Source organism: Chiloscyllium punctatum, chromosome 39 (genome assembly GCF_047496795.1).
Source record: "Chiloscyllium punctatum isolate Juve2018m chromosome 39, sChiPun1.3, whole genome shotgun sequence".
NCBI lineage: Eukaryota > Metazoa > Chordata > Chondrichthyes > Orectolobiformes > Hemiscylliidae > Chiloscyllium > Chiloscyllium punctatum.
In genome coordinates this window covers 2,262,325-2,274,600 of record NC_092777.1, presented here as the reverse complement: position 1 = coordinate 2,274,600, position 12,276 = coordinate 2,262,325, and positions in this window count along the sequence as shown.

Sequence of the window (12,276 nt, the reverse complement as noted above, 5' to 3'; positions counted from 1 at the left end):
TTTTCCCTTTTCTCGTATCTCTATTCTCTTCTTTTCTCTACTTTTCTCTTTTCTCTTTTCGCTTCTTTTCTCTTTTCTCTTTTTTCTTCTATTCTCTTCTTTTGTCTTTGCTATTATCTCTTTTCTCTTCATTTCACTGCATTTCTCTTTTGTCTTTACTCTCTGTTCTCTCCTTTTCTCTTCTTTTCACTGTTCTCCTGTATTCTTTTCTTTTCTCTTCTTTTCTGTGTTCTCTTATCTCCTTTCTCTTCTGTTCTCTTCTTTTCACTTTTCTCTTCTTTTCTCTTCTTTTCTCTTATCTCTTCTCTCTTCATTTCTCTTTTGTCTTTTCTTTTCACTTTTCTCTTCTTTACACTTCTTTTCTCCTCTTTTCTCTTTTCTCTTTTCACTTTTCTCTTTTCTCTTTTCTCTTCTTTTCCCTTCTTATCTCTTTTCTCTTTTCTCTTCTTTTGCATTTATTCTTCTTTTCTCTTCTTTTCTCTTATCTCTTTTCTCTTCATTTCTCTTTTGTCTTTTCTCTTTTCTCTTTTCTCTTCTTTCCTCTTTTCTCTTCTTTTGCCGTCTTTTCCCCTCTTTTATCTTTTCTCTTTTTACTTCTTTTCTCTTTTTTCTTTTCTCATCTTTTCTCTTCTTATCTCTTTCCTCTTTTCTCTTCTTTTCCCTTTTCTCGTATCTCTATTCTCTTCTTTTCTCTACTTTTCTCTTTTCTCTTTTCGCTTCTTTTCTCTTTTCTCTTTTTTCTTCTATTCTCTTCTTTTGTCTTTGCTATTATCTCTTTTCTCTTCATTTCACTGCATTTCTCTTTTGTCTTTACTCTCTGTTCGCTCCTTTTCTCTTCTTTTCACTGTTCTCCTGTTTTCTTTTCTTTTCTCTTCTTTTCTGTGTTCTCTTATCTCCTTTCTCTTCTGTTCTCTTCTTTTCACTTTTCTCTTCTTTTCTCTTCTTTTCTCTTCTGTTCTCTTCTTTTCTCTTGTCTCTTCTTTTCTCTTCTTTTCTCTTTTCTCTTTTCTCTTCTATACTCTTTTCTTTTCTCTTCTGTTCTCGTCTTTTCTCTTTTCCTTTTTCTCTGATTTTCTCTTTTCTCTTCTTTTCTCTTCTGTTCTCTTCTTTTCTCTTTACTCCTTTCTCTTCTTTTCTTTTCTCTTTTCTCTTTTAATTCTTTTTGCTTCCTTTCTCTTCTTTTCTCGTTTCTCTTCTTTTCACTTCTTTTCTCTTTTCTCTTCTTTTCTCTTCATTTCTCTTCTTTTCTCATTTCTCTTGTTTGCTCTTCTTTTCTCTTTTCTCTTCATTTCTCTTCTTTCCTTTTCTAATTCTCTTCTTTTCTCTTTTCTCTTCTTTTGCATTTATTCTTCTTTTCTCTTCTTTTCTCTTATCTCTTTTCTCTTCATTTATCTTTTGTCTTTTCTCTTCTTTTCTCTTATCTCTTCTTTACACTTCTTTTCTCCTCTTTTCTCTTTTCTCTTTTCACTTTTCTCTTTTCTCTTTTCTCTTCTTTTCCCTTCTTATCTCTTTTCTCTTTTCTCTTCTTTTGCATTTATTCTTCTTTTCTCTTCTTTTCTCTTATCTCTTTTCTCTTCATTTCTCTTTTGTCTTTTCTCTTCTTTTCTCTTTTCTCTTCTTTCCTCTTTTCTCTTCTTTTCTCTACTTTTCTCTTCTTTTCTCTTCTTTTCTCTTTTCTCTTCTTTTCTCTTTTCTCTTCTTTTCTCTACTTTTCTCTTCTTTTCTCTACTTTTCTCTTGTTTTCTATATTCTCATTTCTCTTTTCACTTTTCTCTTCTTTAGTTTTCTCTTATTTTCTCTTTTATCGTCTGTACTCTCCTTTTCGCTTTTATATTTTCCTCTTTTCTCTTCTTTTCTCTTTTCTCTTCTCTCTTTTCTCTTCATTTCCCTTCTTTTCTCTTATTTTATCTTTTCTCTTTACTCTTCTTGTCTTTTCACTTCTTTTCTCTTTTCTCTTGTTTTCTCTTCTTTTCTCCTTTCTCTTCTCTCTTCTTTTCTCTTCATTTCCCTTTTCTCTTTTCTCTTGTTTTCTCTGCTTTACCACTTTCTCTTTTCTCTTATCTCTTCTTTTCTCTTTTCTCTTTTCTCTTCTTTTCCCTTCTTATCTCTTTTCTCTTTTCTCTTCTTTTGCATTTATTCTTCTTTTCTCTTCTTTTCTCTTTTCTCTTCTTTTCTCTTTTCTCTTCTTTTGCATTTATTCTTCTTTTCTCTTCTTTTCTCTTATCTCTTTTCTCTTCATTTCTCTTTTGTCTTTTCTCTTCTTTTCTCTTTTCTCTTCTTTACACTTCTTTTCTCCTCTTTTCTCTTTTCTCTTTTCACTTTTCTCTTTTCTCTTTTCTCTTCTTTTCCCTTCTTATCTCTTTTCTCTTTTCTCTTCTTTTGCATTTATTCTTCTTTTCTCTTCTTTTCTCTTATCTCTTCTCTCTTCATTTCTCTTTTGTCTTTTCTTTTCACTTTTCTCTTCTTTACACTTCTTTTCTCCTCTTTTCTCTTTTCTCTTTTCACTTTTCTCTTTTCTCTTTTCTCTTCTTTTCCCTTCTTATCTCTTTTCTCTTTTCTCTTCTTTTGCATTTATTCTTCTTTTCTCTTCTTTTCTCTTATCTCTTTTCTCTTCATTTCTCTTTTGTCTTTTCTCTTCTTTTCTCTTTTCTCTTCTTTACACTTCTTTTCTCCTCTTTTCTCTTTTCTCTTTTCACTTGTCTCTTTTCTCTTTTCTCTTCTTTTCTCTTTTCTCTTCTTTTCTCTGTTCTCTTCTTTTGCATTTATTCTTCTTTTTCTTCTTTTCTCTTATCTCTTTTCTCTTCATTTATCTTTTGTCTTTTCTCTTCTTTTCTCTTATCTCTTCTTTACACTTCTTTTCTCCTCTTTTCTCTTTTCTCTTTTCACTTTTCTCTTTTCTCTTTTCTATTCTTTTCCCTTCTTATCTCTTTTCTCTTTTCTCTTCTTTTGCATTTATTCTTGTTTTCTCTTCTTTTCTCTTATCTCTTTTCTCTTCATTTCTCTTTTGTCTTTTCTCTTCTTTTCTCTTATCTCTTCTTTACACTTGTTTTATCCTCTTTTCTCTTTTCTCTTTTCACTTTTCTCTTTTCTCTTTTCTCTTCTTTTCCCTTCTTATCTCTTTTCTCTTTTCTCTTCTTTTGCATTTAGTCTTCTTTTCTCTTCTTTTCTCTTCATTTCTCTTTTGTCTTTTCTCTTCTTTTCTCTTTTCTCTTCTTTCCTCTTTTCTCTTCTTTTGCCGTCTTTTCCCCTCTTTTATCTTTTCTCTTTTTACTTCTTTACTCTTTTTTCTTTTCTCATCTTTTCTCTTCTTATCTCTTTCCTCTTTTCTCTTCTTTTCCCTTTTCTCTTTTCTCTTTTCGCTTCTTTTCTCTTTTCTCTTTTTTCTTCTATTCTCTTCTTTTGTCTTTGCTATTATCTCTTTTCATTTCACTGCATTTCTCTTTTGTCTTTACTCTCTGTTCGCTCCTTTTCTCTTCTTTTCACTGTTCTCCTGTTTTCTTTTCTTTTCTCTTCTTTTCTGTGTTCTCTTATCTCCTTTCTCTTCTGTTCTCTTCTTTTCACTTTTCTCTTCTTTTCTCTTCTTTTCTCTTCTGTTCTCTTGTCTCTTCTTTTCTCTTCTTTTCTCTTTTCTCTTTTCTCTTCTATACTCTGTTCTTTTCTCTTCTGTTCTCGTCTTTTCTCTTTCCCTTTTTCTCTGATTTTCTCTTTTCTCTTCTTTTGTCTTCTGTTCACTTCTTTACTCTTTTCTCCTTTTTCTTCTTTTCTCTTCTGTTCTCTTCTTTTCTCTTTACTACTTTCTCTTCCTTTCTTTTCTCTTTTCTCTTTTAATTCTTTTTGCTTCCTTTCTCTTCTTTTCTCTTTTCTCTTCTTTTCACTTCTTTTCTCTTTTCTCTTCTTTTCTCTTCATTCTCTTCTTTTCTCTTCTTTTCTCATTTCTCTTGTTTGCTCTTCTTTTCTCTTCTTTTCTCTTTTCTCTTCATTTCTCTTCTTTCCTTTTCTAATTCTCTTCTTTTCTCATTTCTCTTGTTTGCTCTTCTTTTCTCTTTTCTCTTCATTTCTCTTCTTTCCTTTTCTAATTCTCTTCTTTTCTCATTTCTCTTTTCTTTTTTCTCTTCTTTTCTCTTCTTTTCTCTTTTCTCTTCTTTTCTCTTTTCTCTTCTTTTCTCTACTTTTCTCTTTTTTTCTTTTATCTTTTCGTTTGTTTTCTCTTGTTTTCTATATTCTCATTTCTCTTTTCACTTTTCTCTTCTTTAGTTTTCTCTTATTTTCTCTTTTATCGTCTGTACTCTCCTTTTCGCTTTTATATTTTCCTCTTTTCTCTTCTTTTCTCTTTTCTCTTCTCTCTTTTCTCTTCATTTCCATTCTTTTCTCTTATTTTATCTTTTCTCTTTACTCTTCTTGTCTTTTCACTTCTTTTCTCTTTTCTCTTGTTTTCTCTTCTTTTCTCCTTTCTCTTCTCTCTTCTTTTCTCTTCATTTCCCTTTTCTCTTTTCTCTTGTTTTCTCTGCTTTACCACTTTCTCTTTTCTCTTATCTCTTCTTTTCTCTTTTCTCTTGTTTTCTCTTCTTTTCTCATTTCTCTTTTCTCTTCTTTTCCCTTCTTATCTCTTTTCTCTTTTCTCTTCTTTTGCATTTATTCTTCTTTTCTCTTCTTTTCTCTTTTCTCTTCTTTTCTCTTTTCTCTTCTTTTGCATTTATTCTTCTTTTCTCTTCTTTTCTCTTATCTCTTTTCTCTTCATTTCTCTTTTGTCTTTTCTCTTCTTTTCTCTTATCTCTTCTTTACACTTCTTTTCTCCTCTTTTCTCTTTTCTCTTTTCACTTTTCTCTTTTCTCTTTTCTCTTCTTTTCCCTTCTTATCTCTTTTCTCTTTTCTCTTCTTTTGCATTTATTCTTCTTTTCTCTTCTTTTCTCTTATCTCTTTTCTCTTCATTTCTCTTTTGTCTTTTCTCTTCTTTTCTCTTTTCTCTTCTTTACACTTCTTTTCTCCTCTTTTCTCTTTTCTCTTTTCTCTTTTCACTTGTCTCTTTTCTCTTCTTTTCTCTTTTCTCTTCTTTTCTCTGTTCTCTTCTTTTGCATTTATTCTTCTTTTCTCTTCTTTTCTCTTATCTCTTTTCTCTTCATTTCTCTTTTGTGTTTTCTCTTCTTTTCTCTTATCTCTTCTTTACACTTGTTTTCTCCTCTTTTCTCTTTTCTCTTTTCACTTTTCTCTTTTCTCTTTTCTCTTCTTTTCCCTTCTTATCTCTTTTCTCTTCTTTTGCATTTATTCTTCTTTTCTCTTCTTTTCTCTTATCTCTTTTCTCTTCATTTCTCTTTTGTCTTTTCTCTTCTTTTCTCTTTTCTCTTCTTTACACTTCTTTTCTCCTCTTTTCTCTTTTCTCTTTTCACTTTTCTCTTTTCTCTTTTCTCTTCTTTTCCCTTCTTATCTCTTTTCTCTTTTCTCTTCTTTTGCATTTATTCTTCTTTTCTCTTCTTTTCTCTTATCTCTTTTCTCTTCATTTCTCTTTTGTCTTTTCTCTTCTTTTCTCTTTTCTCTTCTTTCCTCTTTTCTCTTCTTTTGCCGTCTTTTCCCCTCTTTTATCTTTTCTCTTTTTACTTCTTTTCTCTTTTTTCTTTTCTCATCTTTTCTCTTCTTATCTCTTTCCTCTTTTCTCTTCTTTTCCCTTTTCTCGTATCTCTATTCTCTTCTTTTCTCTACTTTTCTCTTTTCTCTTTTCGCTTCTTTTCTCTTTTCTCTTTTTTCTTCTATTCTCTTCTTTTGTCTTTGCTATTATCTCTTTTCTCTTCATTTCACTGCATTTCTCTTTTGTCTTTACTCTCTGTTCGCTCCTTTTCTCTTCTTTTCACTGTTCTCCTGTTTTCTTTTCTTTTCTCTTCTTTTCTGTGTTCTCTTATCTCCTTTCTCTTCTGTTCTCTTCTTTTCACTTTTCTCTTCTTTTCTCTTCTTTTCTCTTCTGTTCTCTTCTTTTCTCTTGTCTCTTCTTTTCTCTTCTTTTCTCTTTTCTCTTTTCTCTTCTATACTCTTTTCTTTTCTCTTCTGTTCTCGTCTTTTCTCTTTTCCTTTTTCTCTGATTTTCTCTTTTCTCTTCTTTTCTCTTCTGTTCTCTTCTTTTCTCTTTACTCCTTTCTCTTCTTTTCTTTTCTCTTTTCTCTTTTAATTCTTTTTGCTTCCTTTCTCTTCTTTTCTCGTTTCTCTTCTTTTCACTTCTTTTCTCTTTTCTCTTCTTTTCTCTTCATTTCTCTTCTTTTCTCTTCTTTTCTCATTTCTCTTGTTTGCTCTTCTTTTCTCTTTTCTCTTCATTTCTCTTCTTTCCTTTTCTAATTCTCTTCTTTTCTCTTTTCTCTTCTTTTGCATTTATTCTTCTTTTCTCTTCTTTTCTCTTATCTCTTTTCTCTTCATTTATCTTTTGTCTTTTCTCTTCTTTTCTCTTATCTCTTCTTTACACTTCTTTTCTCCTCTTTTCTCTTTTCACTTTTCTCTTTTCTCTTTTCTCTTCTTTTCCCTTCTTATCTCTTTTCTCTTTTCTCTTCTTTTGCATTTATTCTTCTTTTCTCTTCTTTTCTCTTATCTCTTTTCTCTTCATTTCTCTTTTGTCTTTTCTCTTCTTTTCTCTTTTCTCTTCTTTACACTTCTTTTCTCCTCTTTTCTCTTTTCTCTTTTCACTTGTCTCTTTTCTCTTTTCTCTTCTTTTCTCTTTTCTCTTCTTTTCTCTGTTCTCTTCTTTTGCATTTATTCTTCTTTTTCTTCTTTTCTCTTATCTCTTTTCTCTTCATTTATCTTTTGTCTTTTCTCTTCTTTTCTCTTATCTCTTCTTTACACTTCTTTTCTCCTCTTTTCTCTTTTCTCTTTTCACTTTTCTCTTTTCTCTTTTCTATTCTTTTCCCTTCTTATCTCTTTTCTCTTTTCTCTTCTTTTGCATTTATTCTTGTTTTCTCTTCTTTTCTCTTATCTCTTTTCTCTTCATTTCTCTTTTGTCTTTTCTCTTCTTTTCTCTTTTCTCTTCTTTACACTTCTTTTCTCCTCTTTTCTCTTTTCTCTTTTCACTTTTCTCTTTTCTCTTTTCTCTTCTTTTCCCTTCTTATCTCTTTACTCTTCTCTTCTTTTGCATTTATTCTTCTTTTCTCTTCTTTTCTCTTATCTCTTCTCTCTTCATTTCTCTTTTGTCTTTTCTTTTCTCTTTTCTCTTCTTTACACTTCTTTTCTCCTCTTTTCTCTTTTCTCTTTTCACTTTTCTCTTTTCTCTTTTCTCTTCTTTTCCCTTCTTATCTCTTTTCTCTTTTCTCTTCTTTTGCATTTATTCTTCTTTTCTCTTCTTTTCTCTTATCTCTTTTCTCTTCATTTCTCTTTTGTCTTTTCTCTTCTTTTCTCTTTTCTCTTCTTTCCTCTTTTCTCTTCTTTTGCCGTCTTTTCCCCTCTTTTATCTTTTCTCTTTTTACTTCTTTTCTCTTTTTTCTTTTCTCATCTTTTCTCTTCTTATCTCTTTCCTCTTTTCTCTTCTTTTCCCTTTTCTCTTTTCTCTTTTCGCTTCTTTTCTCTTTTCTCTTTTTTCTTCTATTCTCTTCTTTTGTCTTTGCTATTATCTCTTTTCATTTCACTGCATTTCTCTTTTGTCTTTACTCTCTGTTCGCTCCTTTTCTCTTCTTTTCACTGTTCTCCTGTTTTCTTTTCTTTTCTCTTCTTTTCTGTGTTCTCTTATCTCCTTTCTCTTCTGTTCTCTTCTTTTCACTTTTCTCTTCTTTTCTCTTCTTTTCTCTTCTGTTATCTTCTTTTCTCTTATCTCTTCTTTTCTCTTTTCTCTTTTCTCTTCTATACTCTTTTCTTTTCTCTTCTGTTCTCGTCTTTTCTCTTTTCCTTTTTCTCTGATTTTCTCTTTTCTCTTCTTTTGTCTTCTGTTCTCTTCTTTACTCTTTTCTCCTTTTTCTTCTTTTCTCTTCTGTTCTCTTCTTTTCTCTTTACTACTTTCTCTTCCTTTCTTTTCTCTTTTCTCTTTTAATTCTTTTTGCTTCCTTTCTCTTCTTTTCTCTTTTCTCTTCTTTTCACTTCTTTTCTCTTTTCTCTTCTTTTCTCTTCATTTCTCTTCTTTTCTCTTCTTTTCTCATTTCTCTTGTTTGCTCTTCTTTTCTCTTCTTTTCTCTTTTCTCTTCATTTCTCTTCTTTCCTTTTCTAATTCTCTTCTTTTCTCATTTCTCTTGTTTGCTCTTCTTTTCTCTTTTCTCTTCATTTCTCTTCTTTCCTTTTATAATTCTCTTCTTTTCTCATTTCTCTTTTCTTTTTTCTCTTCTTTTCTCTTCTTTTCTCTTTTCTCTTCTTTTCTCTTTTCTCTTCTTTTCTCTACTTTTCTCTTTTTTCTTTTATCTTTTCGTTTGTTTTCTCTTGTTTTCTATATTCTCATTTCTCTTTTCACTTTTCTCTTCTTTAGTTTTCTCTTATTTTCTCTTTTATCGTCTGTACTCTCCTTTTCGCTTTTATATTTTCCTCTTTTCTCTTCTTTTCTCTTTTCTCTTCTCTCTTTTCTCTTCATTTCCCTTCTTTTCTCTTATTTTATCTTTTCTCTTTACTCTTCTTGTCTTTTCACTTCTTTTCTCTTTTCTCTTGTTTTCTCTTCTTTTCTCCTTTCTCTTCTCTCTTCTTTTCTCTTCATTTCCCTTTTCTCTTTTCTCTTGTTTTCTCTGCTTTACCACTTTCTCTTTTCTCTTATCTCTTCTTTTCTCTTTTCTCTTGTTTTCTCTTCTTTTCTCATTTCTCTTTTCTCTTCTTTTCCCTTCTTATCTCTTTTCTCTTTTCTCTTCTTTTGCATTTATTCTTCTTTTCTCTTCTTTTCTCTTTTCTCTTCTTTTCTCTTTTCTCTTCTTTTGCATTTATTCTTCTTTTCTCTTCTTTTCTCTTTTCTCTTCTTTTCTCTTTTCTCTTCTTTTCTCTACTTTTCTCTTTTTTCTTTTATCTTTTCGTTTGTTTTCTCTTGTTTTCTATATTCTCATTTCTCTTTTCACTTTTCTCTTCTTTAGTTTTCTCTTATTTTCTCTTTTATCGTCTGTACTCTCCTTTTCGCTTTTATATTTTCCTCTTTTCTCTTCTTTTCTCTTTTCTCTTCTCTCTTTTCTCTTCATTTCCCTTCTTTTCTCTTATTTTATCTTTTCTCTTTACTCTTCTTGTCTTTTCACTTCTTTTCTCTTTTCTCTTGTTTTCTCTTCTTTTCTCCTTTCTCTTCTCTCTTCTTTTCTCTTCATTTCCCTTTTCTCTTTTCTCTTGTTTTCTCTGCTTTACCACTTTCTCTTTTCTCTTATCTCTTCTTTTCTCTTTTCTCTTGTTTTCTCTTCTTTTCTCATTTCTCTTTTCTCTTCTTTTCCCTTCTTATCTCTTTTCTCTTTTCTCTTCTTTTGCATTTATTCTTCTTTTCTCTTCTTTTCTCTTTTCTCTTCTTTTCTCTTTTCTCTTCTTTTGCATTTATTCTTCTTTTCTCTTCTTTTCTCTTATCTCTTTTCTCTTCATTTCTCTTTTGTCTTTTCTCTTCTTTTCTCTTATCTCTTCTTTACACTTCTTTTCTCCTCTTTTCTCTTTTCTCTTTTCACTTTTCTCTTTTCTCTTCTTTTCCCTTCTTATCTCTTTTCTCTTTTCTCTTCTTTTGCATTTATTCTTCTTTTCTCTTCTTTTCTCTTATCTCTTTTCTCTTCATTTCTCTTTTGTCTTTTCTCTTCTTTCCTCTTTTCTCTTCTTTACACTTCTTTTCTCCTCTTTTCTCTTTTCTCTTTTCTCTTTTCACTTGTCTCTTTTCTCTTCTTTTCTCTTTTCTCTTCTTTTCTCTGTTCTCTTCTTTTGCATTTATTCTTCTTTTCTCTTTTTTTCTCATATCTCTTTTCTCTTCATTTATCTTTTGTCTTTTCTCTTCTTTTCTCTTATCTCTTCTTTACACTTCTTTTCTCCTCTTTTCTCTTTTCTCTTTTCACTTTTCTCTTTTCTCTTTTCTCTTCTTTTCCCTTCTTATCTCTTTTCTCTTCTTTTGCATTTATTCTTCTTTTCTCTTCTTTTCTCTTATCTCTTTTCTCTTCATTTCTCTTTTGTCTTTTCTCTTCTTTTCTCTGTTCTCTTCTTTACACTTCTTTTCTCCTCTTTTCTCTTTTCTCTTTTCACTTTTCTCTTTTCTCTTTTCTCTTCTTTTCCCTTCTTATCTCTTTTCTCTTTTCTCTTCTTTTGCATTTATTCTTCTTTTCTCTTCTTTTCTCTTATCTCTTTTCTCTTCATTTCTCTTTTGTCTTTTCTCTTCTTTTCTCTTTTCTCTTCTTTCCTCTTTTCTCTTCTTTTGCCGTCTTTTCCCCTCTTTTATCTTTTCTCTTTTTACTTCTTTTCTCTTTTTTCTTTTCTCATCTTTTCTCTTCTTATCTCTTTCCTCTTTTCTCTTCTTTTCCCTTTTCTCGTATCTCTATTCTCTTCTTTTCTCTACTTTTCTCTTTTCTCTTTTCGCTTCTTTTCTCTTTTCTCTTTTTTCTTCTATTCTCTTCTTTTGTCTTTTCTATTATCTCTTTTCTCTTCATTTCACTGCATTTCTCTTTTGTCTTTACTCTCTGTTCGCTCCTTTTCTCTTCTTTTCACTGTTCTCCTGTTTTCTTTTCTTTTCTCTTCTTTTCTGTGTTCTCTTATCTCCTTTCTCTTCTGTTCTCTTCTTTTCACTTTTCTCTTCTTTTCTCTTCTTTTCTCTTCTGTTCTCTTCTTTTCTCTTGTCTCTTCTTTTCTCTTTTCTCTTTTCTCTTCTATACTCTTTTCTTTTCTCTTCTGTTCTCGTCTTTTCTCTTTTCCTTTTTCTCTGATTTTCTCTTTTCTCTTCTTTTCTCTTCTGTTCTCTTCTTTTCTCTTTACTCCTTTCTCTTCTTTTCTTTTCTCTTTTCTCTTTTAATTCTTTTTGCTTCCTTTCTCTTCTTTTCTCGTTTCTCTTCTTTTCACTTCTTTTCTCTTTTCTCTTCTTTTCTCTTCATTTCTCTTCTTTTCTCTTCTTTTCTCATTTCTCTTGTTTGCTCTTCTTTTCTCTTTTCTCTTCATTTCTCTTCTTTCCTTTTCTAATTCTCTTCTTTTCTCTTTTCTCTTCTTTTGCATTTATTCTTCTTTTCTCTTATCTCTTTTCTCTTCATTTATCTTTTGTCTTTTCTCTTCTTTTCTCTTATCTCTTCTTTACACTTCTTTTCTCCTCTTTTCTCTTTTCACTTTTCTCTTTTCTCTTCTTTTCCCTTCTTATCTCTTTTCTCTTTTCTCTTCTTTTGCATTTATTCTTCTTTTCTCTTCTTTTCTCTTATCTCTTTTCTCTTCATTTCTCTTTTGTCTTTTCTCTTCTTTTCTCTTTTCTCTTCTTTACACTTCTTTTCTCCTCTTTTCTCTTTTCTCTTTTCACTTTTCTCTTTTCTCTTTTCTCTTCTTTTCCCTTCTTATCTCTTTACTCTTTTCTCTTCTTTTGCATTTATTCTTCTTTTCTCTTCTTTTCTCTTATCTCTTCTCTCTTCATTTCTCTTTTGTCTTTTCTTTTCTCTTTTCTCTTCTTTACACTTCTTTTCTCCTCTTTTCTCTTTTCTCTTTTCACTTTTCTCTTTTCTCTTTTCTCTTCTTTTCCCTTCTTATCTCTTTTCTCTTTTCTCTTCTTTTGCATTTATTCTTCTTTTCTCTTCTTTTCTCTTATCTCTTTTCTCTTCATTTCTCTTTTGTCTTTTCTCTTCTTTTCTCTTTTCTCTTCTTTCCTCTTTTCTCTTCTTTTGCCGTCTTTTCCCCTCTTTTATCTTTTCTCTTTTTACTTCTTTTCTCTTTTTTCTTTTCTCATCTTTTCTCTTCTTATCTCTTTCCTCTTTTCTCTTCTTTTCCCTTTTCTCGTATCTCTATTCTCTTCTTTTCTCTACTTTTCTCTTTTCTCTTTTCGCTTCTTTTCTCTTTTCTCTTTTTTCTTCTATTCTCTTCTTTTGTCTTTGCTATTATCTCTTTTCTCTTCATTTCACTGCATTTCTCTTTTGTCTTTACTCTCTGTTCGCTCCTTTTCTCTTCTTTTCACTGTTCTCCTGTTTTCTTTTCTTTTCTCTTCTTTTCTGTGTTCTCTTCTCTCCTTTCTCTTCTGTTCTCTTCTTTTCACTTTTCTCTTCTTTTCTCTTCTTTTCTCTTCTGTTCTCTTGTCTCTTCTTTTCTCTTCTTTTCTCTTTTCTCTTTTCTCTTCTATACTCTTTTCTTTTCTCTTCTGTTCTCGTCTTTTCTCTTTTCCTTTTTCTCTGATTTTCTCCTTTCTCTTCTTTTGCATTTATTCTTCTTTTCTCT